Source organism: Stigmatopora argus, chromosome 24 (genome assembly GCF_051989625.1).
Source record: "Stigmatopora argus isolate UIUO_Sarg chromosome 24, RoL_Sarg_1.0, whole genome shotgun sequence".
NCBI classification, from domain to species: domain Eukaryota; kingdom Metazoa; phylum Chordata; class Actinopteri; order Syngnathiformes; family Syngnathidae; genus Stigmatopora; species Stigmatopora argus.
In genome coordinates, this window is record NC_135410.1 from 1,150,737 (window position 1) to 1,167,615 (window position 16,879).

The 16,879-nt window shown below is 38.8% G+C and overlaps 1 protein-coding gene across 2 annotated transcripts in view; it reads left to right on the forward strand.

The window, feature by feature from the left end:
• Nucleotides 1–1,472: 1,472 nt before the first annotated feature.
• The window catches only part of LOC144069345 (BMP/retinoic acid-inducible neural-specific protein 3-like), an 84,757-nt gene continuing 69,350 nt past the window's right edge, over nt 1,473–16,879 (forward strand). For both annotated transcript variants that reach the window (XM_077594667.1, XM_077594668.1), the window contains exon 1: nt 1,473–2,027. The gene's annotated coding sequence lies outside the window, so the exon portion shown is untranslated. The remainder of the gene's footprint in view (nt 2,028–16,879) is intronic.

The window sequence follows — 16,879 nt, forward strand, 5'->3', positions numbered from 1 at the left end:
ACGAATGAACGAATGAACGAATGAACGAATGAACGAATGAACGAATGAACGAATGAACGAATGAACGAATGAACGAATGAACGAATGAACGAATGAACGAATGAACGAATGAACGAATGAACGAATGAACGAATGAACGAATGAACGAATGAACGAATGAACGAATGAACGAATGAACGAATGAACGAATGAACGAACGAACGAACGAACGAACGAACGAATGAACAAATGAACGAATGACAAATGAACGAACGAATGAACAAGGCATCACATTTTTCAGCAGCATCTTAAAAAAGTAAGCAGGAGAAAACAGGCAGGGGCTATTTCACACAAGTTTGACAGAACTCCCCAGTGGGATGCAACTTAATTTTGGAGACACAGACACCTACAGCACTGCACAGCATACTAAATGGCCACAGTTCATACAGGAGTGGACTAATTAGCAAGCCATTGAGGCGCTTATGCCTGTAGAGTTATGAAATGTGATTGCTTTTTACAGATTAAAATCAGTTTCTTCCGGAGAAAATGAAGCACATGAATTTCACATTGTGCTATGTTAATGTAGAATTATCTGCACTTAAATGTATGATTCACACAAAAGGAGCATTAAATATTCACAGTCAAAGTCAGAATCAGAAAGAAGGGCACTTTAGTACAGTATGTGACTGAAGACGACTTAACAAGTACCATTTGAACTCTGCTGTTACTCAAAACAAGTAGTTTTGAGTATTGCATCCCGATCACATGCAGTTTACCCCTAAAAGATCCATGATGTTTCCTCGGGCTGTGTCAATGTCGTATAACTCAGCCAAAGGTGTTTTATTGGTTACTGGCTGCAGTGAAAATGTAATTAATATAAAATGCAGGGAAAAGCATCCATCTTCTTGACAAATTTAAATGTAGGCTACCTCATGCAGCAACACATTTTGATCAATGCATTCTGAAGTAAAATGGGACTCACTGCACAATTTGGTGAGATTGAACTGATGCTATAATTTTTGCTGTTGTAGTCATTATAAAAATGTCAGCCTCTATTCATTCACTTTCTGGTTTATGGTCTCTTTGCTTGGCCATTTTGACAGAAACCCACCCCCGAGTGCAGTGCCACACGATAAAGGACAGGCTACTATATTTATGTGTTCAAGACTGTCGCTTGAACATGGACATCATTTTACTCACCCGTAAGGACGATATGAAACGAAATGTCTAAATATACTGTAAATCACTGCAGAATTATCTAAGCATACCACATTTTAATGACAATGGTTCCATTTGACTTTTTGCGCGCTGGTGCATCTCATCTAAAGGAAGAAGCGCGGGACGATTGACAAAACGCTTACTCCAATTCTCGCCACGTCGCCCACGCTCGAGTCCCCCCTGGCAGCTCTTACAGAAGGGTACTTGTGTGTTAAACATGTGACTAAGTGAGAGAGGTGCATGGGGGAGAGACGAGTCGCCCACGCCTGTGATCTGCACTCGGACTCTTTCAGCACACTTTCCCCGGTTTGTGTGCATCGGCTCCTTTACGGTCTTGTGGAGTAGGCGGGTCAAGTTGGTAGAAACCCGTCGGCTTGGTAGTCATATGGATTTTTGCCCATATTTTTCTGCGTGGGAGTGTGTTTGCTTGTCGGATTCCAGAACATCAATCGACGGCTTCTCTGCCGAATTGTATCCTCATGTTCGCGCTCCTTTCCAGGGTCTCTCCCTCCTCCACTCCGCGCTTCTCTTGACTGGCTCGCCGCCGGATGATATCATTTTGTAAAGTCATTAGAGAAAGGTCAACGCTTGTGCTTCGAGGAACTGTGAATAAGGCGACTTTCTCCCATTGAGCCCAGCGGGTGGCTGCTTGCTCAAAGTTTTTCACAGGTCTAGATCCACACGACGGATTTTAGTCAGTCATACTCTTGACGTTTCCCCTTTTTGGAGGGAGGTAGTCTGAGATAATTAGTAGAGTTTCAACGATAACAAGGCAACGGCATGCAATTGCATGTCATGGGAATAAACTTCACCTGACACTCCAGACTGCGGTAAGTATTTTAGTATAGGTACAACACTTGTTTAATTGCCACTCATTCATTCATTCATTTTTTTCATTTTCTAAACCGCTTTATCCTGCTGGAACATATCCCAGCTGACTCCGGGCCAGAGGCGGGGAACACTGAATCGGTGGCCAGCCCATCGCAGGGCACAAGGAGACGGACAATCATGCACACTCACACCCGTACCTAGGAGACATTTAGAGTGTCCAATCAGCCAACCATGCATGTTTTTGGAATGTGGGAAGCAACCCACGCAGGCCCAGGGTGAACATGCAAAATCCACATAGATGGACCGACCTGGTATTGAACCCAGGACTCCAGAGCTGTGAAGCCGACGCGCTAAACACTCACCTGCCGGGCCGCCTTAATTGCCACTCAAAACTCCTAATGTAAACCTTGGTTTTATTTCAGCACATTTACTCGATACCTGCCATTGACAACAGACGTTCAATTCATTTAAACTGGGATGGCTGGCTGCGAATGCTCATCTTTCAATTCCATTGACTTTGTTAGACGTCTGAATGTTTTCAGTAGAATTAAGTCCTCCGAGTAGTAATTAATTGATTTAGACGTCTATGTCAGTGTTGGGAAGAAGATATATATCTTGAATATGAAGAAAAAAAATCAAATTTTATTTTTCACTAAAGTAGGGTTCTGTGAATGCCCATATGAAACGGGTGGGTTTCGTTAGCTCCACTGCCCTTAGCCCTTGGGCACAGACATTCACAAACAAAAAAACAACCAAAATAATTGCCAACATTATTTTACACAGCTGCATCCTAAATGAAACACACTTGACACATTTCACAGCTAGTCGGTGTTTATGCTTTGCTGGATTATATGATACAACATATTTATTACACTATTATCAACGGTGGTTGTGGCCCATTTGGTAGCTTGTGCTTGCCTGGGACCAAAGAGTCAGCTTTCCAAATTATGACTGACCACTGTTGAAGTTCCCCTGAATACCATTTGGCCCCCATTGAGTTCGCAAAGCGTTACATGGCAGCAGCACCATTGGTGTGTGAATGTGTAGGGGAATGGGTGCAGATGTAAAGCACTTTGAACATGGTAAAAATATGTAGATAAATATGCTTTATAAGTACTTACCACTTGTTATTGACAATGTCCCATTCATCTCATGTTTACACATTTGACTCTAAGATTATACACATGAAACACATGAAGCAGGATTTTGGTAATAAACTAAATGTCTTAAGAGCAAGTAATAATTTGTCAAATACTAGCCTGGGGTAGTCATAATAAGTGGAATTAAATTTAGGTGAGAGGTACAGAGAAAGGAGGATCAGGGTGGTTCTGGAGCATAATTTTCCATGGAAGACACTCAATCACAACTGTGATTTTCACTGCCTCTTCCCAGTTTTGGGCTCAAGTGCCGAAGTGTCAGATTGTTTATTGGGCCACAACAGTTTCCCTGTTCAGCTGTGTCCTCATCTATCCCAGGAGACTGGTGAACCTGACCGTGTCCAAGCCTAAAAGGCACACTGTCTCATCTTTTGAAATGATATATATCTTGCCTTTAAGCATTCTCCTGCCCCAGACAAAGAAAAATATGTATCCACTTCACCATAATTGAACTGATCTTATTGATGCATGGATGTATATGGACCTGCTAAGAAAATTACATGGCTATGGTAGCTATGTTGGGTCACAATGCTAAAATTGCCTGCTTACAGGGAACTTTGAGTAAAATAACATGTTGGTTCTATATGTCTAATTTTAAATAGTAGTAACTCATTTATTATATAGACAACCTTTAAAAATAATTTGCAGTTTAGGATAATACTAGAGTTAAATATTTCTAATAATGTGCCATTATTATTAGCAACGTAAAATGGTGCGACAGGCTGTAACGATTAGCTTTCAACCATTCAACCTTTTCAGTTGGAGTCAATGTGAAACAAAAAGATAAATGAAGACTGACAAAGACGGAAGTAAAAATCAAACGACAAAAATGTGGACAATATGCAGGAGGAATTTTTAGTTGGTCACGTTCTTGATGGTGTGTTTGCGGTGACTGTTCACCAATGGGGTCGTATTGATCAGCCCCAGTAGTGCCAGTCAACTAGTCTCACAGAGTTGACGTTGACTCCTTAAAAAGTAGATATTTGAGCCAAAAAGTTTGAGCACCCCTGCTATAGACAGTAATGCAGGGTTATGAATTCAAAATGCTATACTACAGCGCACTCTCGGCAGACAGGAGAGCCGCTACATATGAGCGTGACCGTCTGACCAAATACCCCCTTTCTGCAGGATTATGGTGGAGCAGCTCTAGCAGTTAGTTCCTTTGACCCTAGTTCACCACTAAGTTCTAACAGAATGTTACTCTAGCTTTTCTTAATGTGGTTAATACATTCATTTAATAATTTTCTGTACTGCTTATCTACACAAGGTTTGTGCTGGAGCCTATCGGAGACGGACAACCATTTACGCTCACACTCATCTCGGGGCAATTTAGATTGTCCAACCAGCCTACCATGCATGTTTTGGGGATTTTGGAGGAATTCAGATTATATTAAGATGCACATTAGTTTCATAGCTTGTATGTTATAGATGATTCACTATCATTGAAATGAACCATACAGAACCAACATCTCATTTTACTCAGGGTTCGCTCAGTTTCACCAAGACCTTGCAATTGAACAAAATAATCAATGTCACTTTGCACCCACAACTCATTTGAAACCAGCACAAAGAAAATTAACCGAGAAAATGTTTTGAGAAATGGCTTTATGTACCTGTATACCTTGACATAATTCATTGCTCATATTTGTAACAAGCAGGGGGGCCCGGCAACAATTGTTGCACTATTAAAAAAACTCTTTTGAAAAATGTTTGTTTAACAAATAAAAGATTGAGTTTACACACTTAGGGAAATTGAAGAAATTCAATCGTCGATTAGGATCCGACAGCCATTTCTGGCCACCATAATAAAATTCAACTCTCTACGTTGCACGGTTTGGACAAACTTAGCGAAATAATCTTAACATACACACACACACTCACACACCCATAAATCATGTTCTATAAGGATTACAGATTAATTTATTATTGTTTTTAGCACCTATTTTGTTCAATAGCTCCCAAGCCATTTGACAGATTGACACAAAGTTTACAGAAAAGATAGGGTATTACCTTCTGTTTAACGAACACCTTTTAGGTTTTCAACAACCCACTCAATTTATTAATTATTAATTTATTACTGTTATTAGCACCTAATATCTTCCAATAGCTCCCAAGCAATTTGACGTATTGGCACCAAAATTACAGAAACAATAGGTATTTACGTTTTGTTTAACGAACACCTTTTAGTTTTTCCAATAACAAATTCCATTTATTAATTATTACTGTATTACTGTTATTAGCACCTATATCTTCAATAGCTCAAGAGAACAGCAAGCTAACATATCCCAGGTCAGGCATACTCATCAATAATACTTGCAAATGCTCAAAGTTCGAGTTTACACACTAAGAGAAGGTAAATAAATTCAATCACTCGTCTATTAGGGTATTAGGAAAAAATGTAAACTCAGTATGATGCACGGTTTTGATCCGACAACCGTTTCTGGCCACCATAATGTCAACTCTCTACGATGCAGGGTTTGGACAAAAGTAGCGTGATCATGTTAACATAAAACATCCACCAAAAAATCACGCTTTATCTATTCCTGCTCTCTGAAACACTTTTTTTTCCTGTCGTGACGTAAAGACTCGGCGAGACACGATGGTGCTGGACGCGCTGACCCAAGATGCATTTCCACGTCATTTACAAATGTTATTTTGGGGAGAATTTCCGCCAGCGAGTTTCCAGCTACACACACACACATCCATCCATATATCACGCTTTATAAGGATTAGGGAATAGATAAAGCGTGATTTATCGATGGGTGGATGTTTTATAACTCCCGTCACAAAAGAAAAAAAAAGTGTTCCGGGGAGCACTGAGAAACTCGCTGGCGGACCAATCAGCCACGCGGTGCGTTTAGGGCACATCATGTAAAAATAACGATTCATACATCGACTCTGCTTTCAGCTGTAACAAATAAAAGTTGAGTTTACACACTTAGAGAAGGTAAAGACATTCAATCACTTGTCTATTAGGATTCGACAGCCGTTTCTGGCCACCATAATGTCAACTCTCTACGATGCAGGGTTTGGACAAAAGTAGCGTGAGCATGTTAACATAAAACATCCACCAAGAAATCATGCTTTATCTATTCCTGCTCTCTGAAACACGTTTTTTTCCTGTCGTGACGGAAAGACTCGGCGAGACACAATGGTGCTGGACGCGCTGACCCAAGATGCCTTTCCACGTCATTTACAAACGTTATTTTGGGGAGAATTTCCACCAACGAGTTTCCAGCTGCACACACACACACACACATCCATCTGTATATCACGCTTTATAAGGATTAGGGAATAGATAAAGCGTGATTTATCGACGGGTGGATGTTTTATAACTCCCGTGACGACAGAAAAAAAGTGTTCCGGGGAGCACTGAGAAACTCGCTGGCGGACCAATCAGCCCGCGTTTAGGGCACATCATGTAAAAATAACGATTCATACATCAACTCTGCTTTCAGCTGTAAGTAACAAATAAAAGTTGAGTTTACACACTTAGAAAAGGTGAAGAAATTCAATCATTCGTCTATTAGGATCCGACAGCCGTTTCTGGCCACCATAAAAAAATCCAGCTCTATGTTGCACGGTTTGGACAAACGCAGGAGAGAATCTTAACATATACACACACTCACACACATAAATAACACTTTATAAGCATTAAAGACCAGTTCAGATTATTGATCAGTGTTATTAGTGCCTTCACCCAACTAGTGTTAATAAAAATGCCATGATGACGACACCTCTATTGTTAGTGTGATGGACGGGAACGATTTAGAGTACAGGGGAGTCATCACAGCCTTTGTTGACTGGTGTAGGCAAAACCACCTCTACATCAACACCAGTAAGACAAAGGAAATGGTCATCGATTTTCGGAGGAATCCTCAACAGACCACTCAGGTGAACATCCAGGGTACAGACATTGAAATTGTGGAGAATTTGAAGTACCTGGGTGTTCACCTCAACAACAAACTAGACTGGTCCACAAACATAGATGCCCTGTATAAAAGGGGCTAGAGCCGCCTCTACCTACTGAGGAGACTACGGTCCTTTGGAGTGTGCAGGACACTGCTGAGGACTTTTTACTACACTGTGGGGGATCACGGAGAGGGACAGGAACAGGCTGAATAAGCTGGTCAGGAGGACCAGCTCTGTTCTGGGCTGTCCTTTGGGAGAGTGGAGGATGCTAATCAGGATGATGTCCATTATGGACAGCACCTCCCACCCCCTGCATGAGTCTGTGGAGTCCCTCCGAAGCTCTTTTAGCAATACACTGCTGCACCCTCATTGCAGGAAGGAGCGCTTCCGCAGACCCTTCCTCCCATCAGCTGTCAGGCTCTTTAACAAAACAAATGACTGAGTGTTAAGACCTACCGTATGCATGCATGTACATCTGTGTATGTATGTATATATGTGCTTATATATATATATGTGTATATATATATATATATATATATATATATATATATATATATATATATATATACATATATGTATGTGTACATATATATATATATCAGCAACACGCTTATTTATTTATATATTTATTCATGTATTTATTTATTAACTTATTTATTACCTATCTATTTATGTCTAAAATGCCTTTCCTATTTCTGCATCCGCACCATCTTGCTAATGTGACAATGAAATTTACCGAATACGGGTTGAATAAAGTTATCCAATCCAATCCAATGACGTGAATGTAGCTCATTTCTCGTGAAAATAGAGCTAATTGTACCGTACGATCAAGTGACATTGTATAGAGGCACATTTGTAGATTTTCGGAAAGTCCCTTTGGTGCCACTATGTAGAGTCAAAGCTGATTTCCATACACATGGAGTACAGATCTGTAAACAAGCTTTGATGATAAAATTAAGCACATGCAATGAAACAGCAGCGTGAATTGCTGGAACGTCATTTTCTGGGACGTGGGAGTCATAATAAGCCTGACATAAGAAGATAAAGAAAGGCTGAAAAACACAAATACGATGATGAAAAGAGAAGAAATACTGGTAGATTGGTTGTATTTCACTGTTCTGCTCATTATCTGCAGCCCATTATATTATGATAATGAGCAAACTGAAGTTTGTCTTCAATCTACAAAACAGTTTGGAAACATGGAACTGAAGTGGCATAAAGCAGGGCTAGATGAGTCAAGGTTGATATCTGAGCACTCTCAAAGTAAAATATGTCATTGAGGAATTTGGGATTTACTCCGGCATTAAAAGTATCTTAAATGAAGACAAATATGTGAATTTGGGAATTACATTGAAACATCTCTCCTGGGCAACGTGGAGTTGAATGTGGGATTTATTCTGTAAAATATGCTGAAGTGGCTGCTGTCACTCATAAAATGTAACATTCAATTTTAAATGATACAAGAGGAAGGCATAGAAAAGAAAAGACATGCGGACATCAAAATGGTTCCTTGTTAATCTGTCTGACGTAGTTTTAAATTAGATGATTTTTTTCAATGTAAAAAGTGTGCCAAAGCTCCAAAAAGGTTTTGAAACACTGTTGCGGAAAAATCAAAAGGCTAAACATGCTAGCTTCATACAGTGCTTTAAGCCTTCCCTGCGCTAATCTTCGCAAAAAAAATCGGGATGGATGAACAGTAAAATAGCATGGCCATATATATATATATATATATATATATATATATATATATATATATATATATATATATATATATATATATATATATATATAAATAAATACATGCAAGTAGGAAATTGACACAAAGCAAAAACTTCCACCAGGAAGGACAAAAACAATGTAAAGCTCAAGTATCATATTTTCACACCTACAGAACATGCCGAAATATTGGGCTGATACATGAAAATCATCCATCATCGGCCATCGGCCAAAGAAAAGGCTGATAAAATAGTCATTTTTAGCAGGCATCTACACGGGCAGTTGTGGCCGCTTCGGCTGATAGAAAAACCCTGGCATGAGACAGAGTCTGCCACACTAACGAACAACGAGACACTTGGTTTGAAAGACATGGTATTTTTTTAATAGAAATGCTTAAACAGAAATTGTACCTGCAATTGGGACAGCCCCCAATCAGTCTGTGCGCCCTATAGGTGTGAAAATACGGTACTTTCACTACATCTACGATTTATTATAAATCTTAGACTTTAAAGTGCACCGTATAGTCGAGAAAATTCAGTAGCCTGTACAAATACTCAGTCTCCCTTTCAGCATCAGGTGGATGAGGGGGGTAACACTTTTCAAAATAAAACAGCAAATGGTACCACGGCACCCTATAACAAGGCAAACTTCACAAGGGTGTGCTAAAACCACCCATTTGCGTTCAACACTAGTCAGGGTCATTGGAGGCTATCCCAGCTGACTTCAGGCGCAAGGTAAATAATAATAATAATAATAATAATCGGACATAGGCCCTGTCGTCATTAGCAACAACACAAAAAGCCTACTAGTCATCACACGCAGAAACTGCGTGTGACGAAATTGGTGGTGCTTCTCCATAAGCTGTGTTTACTCGGCAAAAGACCTAAATAAGTGCAAGTTACGGACTTGTAATTTGGCATTCTGCTGTTGTGGATACAGGTCGCTTACCTCTCGTTTACCTCTCACTGTCTTTCACTTACCTTACTTCAGTCAGCTAGTAGGGAGGCAGATCACCACCCAAACATCTTTTCCTATTACCGCAGAAGGGAATGTGTGTTATGTTACCGCGAGTTTAGATTTCTGATGGATGTGGGGAAAAAACTGTCCTTAAGCCTATTTGTCCGTGCTTTGTGACTAAACTGGTCGCTAGTCAGTCATACACAGGTGTGACATAATTTCAGCGGCACCATTTTGCCTCACCATATTGCGATGCGAAAATCTTTTGCGACTTACGTCAAAATGATGTTTTTGGATTTTATATTAATATTAATTCATTTTCCGGACCGCTTATCCTCACAAGGATCACGAAGGGTGCTGGAGCCGATCCCAGCCAACCATGAGCATCAGGCTGAGGTGATATGGTTGCCAGCCAATCGCAGGGCACAAGACGGACAACCATTCACACTAGTCTCGGGCAATTTAGATTGTCTAACCAGCCTACCTTGCATATTTTGGGGATATAGGAGGAGTTCAGATTATTTTAAGATTCAAATTATTTTCATAGCTTGTATATTATAGATGAGCAACTAAATTGAAATGAACTATACATATCGTGTGCTAAAATTAATCATACCTGTTCTGAAAACAAGTGAAAACAAGACAGATTGAGAATTAAATAATGATGGTTTTAATGAATTTAAATTGACACAATTTTTGCTGGGCGGCCCAGTGTGGCGAGTGGTTAGCGCGTTGGCCTCACAGCTCTGGGGTCCTGGGTTCGAGTCCAGGTCGGTCCACCTCTGTGGAGTTTGCACGTTCTCCCCAGGCCTGCGTGAGTTTCCTCCGAGTACTCCGGTTTCCTCCCACATTCTCAAAACATGCACGGTAGGCTGATTGCACACTCTAAATTACCCCTACAAATGAGTGTGAGCATGAATGGTTGTCCATCTCCTTGTGCCCTGCGATCGGCTGCCCACCGATTCAGAGTGTCCCCCGCCTCTGGCCTGGAGTCAGCTGGCATAGGCTCTAGCACCCCCCGCGACCCTAATGAGGATGAAGCGATTCGGAAAATGAGATGAGACAATTTTTGCCCTACTTTCATGGAAAACCATTTAACCTCCAAAAGCCAATCCTTCTACAAAATCCTCTTCATGTTGTGTTCATAAGTTATAGGTTTCAGATCTTGCCATGTTTATTCATGACCATTCATGCGCCTCCACACAGTGACAATTTTATCTTTGATGTCTTTCTCCCAGGACACTATGAGAGCTCTTTCTTTGTATTTGTTTGTGAGACAGCCGGATAAATGCAACTGGCAGCCATATTGCAAACAAAGGCTGTTTTACCCTAGGCACTCGTACGAGAGGTATTGTTGACGGTTGTAGCCGGAAAGTTAACTAGGTTAATTAGTGCCAAAAAAATCCCTCATTAGTCAGAACAGAACAGAGGAGAGGAGTTTAAAAGTTTCTGTTTTCTTTCTTTTACAATGGTTTAGGGGTTGGCTTACAGTCAATTTACAAAGTGGATCCTGTCAAAATAATTCCAATTATTTTTTTTAATAATGTGCCAACCTCCAAAGGGGTAAATGACTGATAAATATATCTACAGTGTAATTGTAATGTACCACTCCAGTCAATAATATACATTTACTTCATGGGTATTATTTATTTTGTAACACCCACATAAATTTGACTTCAGGCACTTAACAAAGCTGAATTAAACTGCACGTTATTTTGGGTTAGAAGATAGTGTTATCAAGTTGTGTGTCTTGGAATGAAAGAGTTTTCCATGCTTCTGTGAAGAGACGTCGTCAGGAGGCAGGACAAGCAGCTGTCAATCATTTATCAGACTGGGGGTCTGTGTGTCATGTCAAAAGGCCTTTGCTTGAAAATGGCAAATATATAAACATACGTTTGACTTTTTTCCTTTCGGCAGAGGGATAGGTATGTATGTGTTGTCTATCCTCCAAAAATATTATTAGGTTTTGTCAACACCTTTTTACAGTACTTTATCAGAATAGCTAGGGAGGAAGGGACATGCTTAATTTTGTCACCATGTTTTCACCTGTACTTTAAAAGGTGGTGGGGAGTTTGTGGCCATGCAGAACTGTAAGACATTGAAGGAGGCCTTTGTCCATATAACAAAGAGCCGGTATCCGTACTCAGAGAAAAATAACAATATTGCATATTCATAGGTTAAACAAACAAGAAATTCTCAATTAATTGTTTGGTTGACTTTGCACTCTAATATTTATTCCTGATGTATTTGCTCCACAATTACACTCTATTTCATATTTTGGCCTGAAGTCATGATATAGTACACTCAATAGAGTGCAACGAGAAGAAAAAAAAGAACAGTCACACACATAAAATTCAGGCACTTCCAGTTTGGCATACAATAGTTTACAAATCAGATGTTTGGCAGATATTGTCATTGTTTCCATTGTTAATGGGTGGTATACTGTCATGAATGATTAAGCTTGGGAATTCCCATACCTCATCAAATGTACTGTGTCCTCTAAAAGGTGAGAGCCAAGCTCTAGTAAGGCGGTTGGCAACCAGATCCCAGGAGCAAACTTGACATTTGGAGAGTATTGCGAAAAGAAATTAAGGATTTGAGGTAGAAATAGGACAATATAAACATCTGATGGTAAAAAAACATTGAGCAAGAGTATCACTGTTTCTAAACTAGACTAGAAAGCTTTAAAATGTATTATTTTGAAAAATTTACGTTACACAATCTTCATCTTTATTGACTAAAGTGCTTTCCTTTTCTTTCTATAAATATACATTATACATTTATACACGTGGTTGGCACGTCCTTCTCACATTTTTTAGATCGAGTGCTCAATGAATGGATGTACATTAAACACTGTTGGTCAATCAAATTAAAAAATACAACAAGTTATTATTTTTCTTATTAACCTTATATGCAATAGTGAGTGTATGGCCCGGATGTGCTAGTCTCCTTTAACAGTATTGCACAGCTACGGTAAAATTCAACTATGTCATCACCCACCCACATAATAATAATAATAATAATAATAATAATAATAATAATAATAATAATAATAATAATAATAATAATTATTATTATTATTATTATTATTATTATTATTATTATTATAATTATAATAATAATAATAATAATCGGACATAGGCTTTGTCATCATCATTGACTCGACAAAAAAGCCTAAATGTCATCATACCCAGAAACTGCGTATGGGTCATTTTCACATAATTCAGCAAATAACGGTAAAGACACTTTCAGAAAATGAATAATTTACAAAATGCAATTCAAGCATTCTGATTATCTCTAATTAGCAACACTAGCACTGCCTGGAAATATCTTAGCTGGAACTTTAATGAAAACATAATTAATTGAACAACATCATGAGGTGGCGAGTCTGGGTAGCAAGCTATGCTTGTCTCGTCATCACTGCCATTCCATTCACTTTGCTCATCATCACTTCGCTCAACTCCGTCGTCGCTGTCACTTTCCTCACTTGACTCCGTCAGAGGTTCTTTTCCATTGCTCCCACGTCCTTGTTGACAGGCCTTTGTCATCAAAGCATTCCAAGATTTCCAATATGCATATTCTTGTCTTTCAGTAACACTCAGAATTGATAGATCCATATGTACAACGTCATATCCATTTTCCAATCTCCTTTGAAATAATTGTAATTGCTTCTCTGTCATTTTCCCGTTATAACGGTAAAGACAAAATTTATTAACGGTAAAGACACAACATTCCACCTCAGCCTTTGACATTGGTAGATGGTATTTCTTGGCACTCAGTAAATGATAGTGTTCTGCATGCATACACCATGCCCAGTTCATTAAAAAGCAAAGTAATTATGTTCACCAAGTTTTTAGGACATCGGTAAAGACATGGAATTGTTACGACATTTCACAGGTATGGTCCTTACCTTGGTTTTAGTTTCATTCTCATGGCTTCTGCTTAGCTGGCGTTGACAATATGGCTGACAACATCCTGGTACTTCTCCCACACCAGCCACCTGGTGTATTTACTGTGAATTTTTTGGTGTATTTCTCATGTGATAACGGTAAAGACACACTAACTGATATGAAAGGTACATCAGTAAAACTGTTTGCAGTTGCAATTCTTTTGCATTTTTCTCAAAGACAACTTGAGTGAAAATACTATTGAAACAAATCTAAACAACACATTCTAAATAGAGACAAACAAATAAATCATAACCCGACTTTTCATTCCTATAAACTGTGACACTAGATTCTGGACATCTAACGGAGTGGACAAATTCAACATAAACTGGCTCTCAATGTATTTGTGTCTCAAATAGATTTCTCTTAAAATTGGTGCCAAATGTAGTATAATATGTGGCAAACAAAGCAGTAGTAATTAATTTTTATAACTTTGTAACACATAAAGGGAAAGTCCAGGGCCATATCTTTACCGTTATTTGCTGAATTATGTGAAAATGACCCGTATGACGAAATTGGTAGTGCTTCTCCATAAGGTGCGTTTTCCCAGCAAAAGGCCCAAATAAGTGATACATTTACTTATGAATGCCTCTAGGTACAACATTTTCAGGTTACGAAAGCTTTTTTAATGCAAATGAGTGCCTCGAGGTACGAAAAAGATCCAAGTTACAAAATCCCCCAAAAAGTAAATGCATTTCCGTATCCGTTATTTGATGTGAAAATATTGTCGCAAATGCATTGATTCTCACTTTAGAAGTACGCCACATTCTGCTGGGCTCTCATTCGCTGTCTCACAACAACCACTATCCATGTTTCAGGATTCTCTCTTATGTACTTTTGACCGCCCTTCGTTGTTACGTAGTTCTGACAGTGTTTTTTGTTGAGTTTTTCCAAGTGTGGATAAAGCAGCAGACGAGGAGGAAGCAGCGAGCTATGCAACGGCAAAAATCAAAGAAATGCTGGATAAATTTCACAAACTCTGTCTTTGTAGAAAAAAAAACACATTCAGAAAAAGTATGCACGAGTCGTGCGAACGCCAACTTTGACGACATTTGTCTATTGCAATACAGAAACATTATTAAAAGTCGTCAAAGGCAATTGTCTTTGGATATTTTTATTTTCAAAACGTTAACAGCACGGCAGAAGGGCAAGTGAAATCCAAACAGGTAAGACCCAGTAGGGACTAATAAAAGTGGTGAAAATTTTAATTCCAAATAAATCATAAAACGTTAGTTTGTTGTTGATTAATGTTGTTAATGAAACCTCAATGTTGCATTTACAAGACGTGTGGTTGTCATGTCTTGTTAGAGTTTTGTGGGCATGTGTGTTTGTGTGTGTTTGTGTGTGTGTGTGGGGGGGGGGTTTGTTTGTTTTTCTCCTCTTGTGTCTTGCTCTGCGGGGCCCGGAGGGACACAAGAGGCGAAAAGCAAACACCCAAACACAAATCCACCCAAAACAAGACGGGACAGTGGTTGTGTGCTATCTATCGTTTGTATACCATTAGCTTCCTCTTGGTCCCCTATGTTTCAAGACAGATATATTGTATCCTTGTTATTCATTTTACAACATTAATAAATCATTTTCTTATAATTGTCCCTCATTTTTGTGTGTTTCCTCTCATCTTCCATAAAGAATTGTGACACTTTGGCCAATTTTAACGCGTTTAGTTGGTAGTTGTGTGAGGACCGTGGAATGAATTAGATAATTTACATATAAAGAACAGTCGTACCTCTACTTACGAAAATATTTGGTTCCAGAACTTTTTTGTAACTTGAGTATTTCGTAAGTAGAGCAGTACTTTCTATGTAAATTCTGTAATTCGTTCCATGGTCCTCAAAAAATTACCAACTAAACCCTTTAATAATGAGCAGTGTCCCACTTTTGTATGAAATGCGAGAAATAGACACATTTTGAAGAAAATTATAATAAAAAACATTTATTAATTTATTAAAATGAATAACAAGCATGCTAAACATGGTTTAGTTGTGCAGTAGTACAGCACAGTAAGGGGGAAGCTAATGTTAGCAGACAAACACATAAACACACAAAAAAAATTCAAATTACAAATTCAAAGCGACTTATCATTAAATACAACTCCAAAAGACTAACAGTCTCTCCGTTCAGTACAGAGAGCCCATGCCAAAGACTCGTCGCAAGTTGGTGGGTTTACACCCGGTCATATTGCCCTGCAATATCAGTCAACCGCACGCCACATTGTTATCTTCTGTTTTTCAATGAATAGCAGGGCCCACTTATTCATTTCATTTGCACCAATAATTTTAAATAAAGAACTCTGTGATGACAAAAGGCAGTCAAATGTAGTAAGTATATAAATTACTTTCCTTGCTATTCAACGATGAAAGTAACTAAGTAACCTTACTTTATCAGAAAAATGAATATAAACATGAGGAATTGATGATTTTGACCGGCACCTTTATTTTTATAAATTTGCCTTCAAACCCAAAGTATCTGTGCAATTCGAAATAAAATAATCAACTGAAGACATCATTTCCATTGGCAAGCAGATAATTTTTTAGCCTCACAAAACCCCCTTACCTCAGGGGGCCATTTAAAAATTACATAAATAAAAGTTGGATGAATTTAACCCATTTTAATCCAAGTTAACATTTTTTAGATTTTTCCAATGTTTTCATAACATTTGCATACAACGGGGAAACTCCTTGATATCAAGCAAGAAATGAATTGCAGGTTGTCCTCAAGTGATGAGTGGCTTAAAATGGGTTATGGTAAACTTCAATAAGGCTGCTGTTTGTCCACAGATATTTAAGTGGCATTTCAAAAAAGAAGAAAGAAAGAAAAAAAAATGTAAAAAAAAATCTGTATCATACATAAATTGTACAAAAAATTTAACATTTTCATACCTCTACATCAGGGGTCACCAAACTACGGCCCGCGGGCCGGATAGGGCCCGTCAGCACATTTGGACCGGCCCTCTGAACAATACCATCGCAGGTGAGGGTGGAGCCCTGGGACCATCGCAGACTATTCAAGCATATAAATACTGTGCAACCTGTTTGATAATTGTTCTTTTTGACCCAGAGCTGTGGAGGGGAGAAAGTTAATGTTCCATGGCTTTTTTTTCCATGAAGAACCCAGAGAGAGTTATTTAGTTATTATTTATTTCATAAATAGTGTTATTTC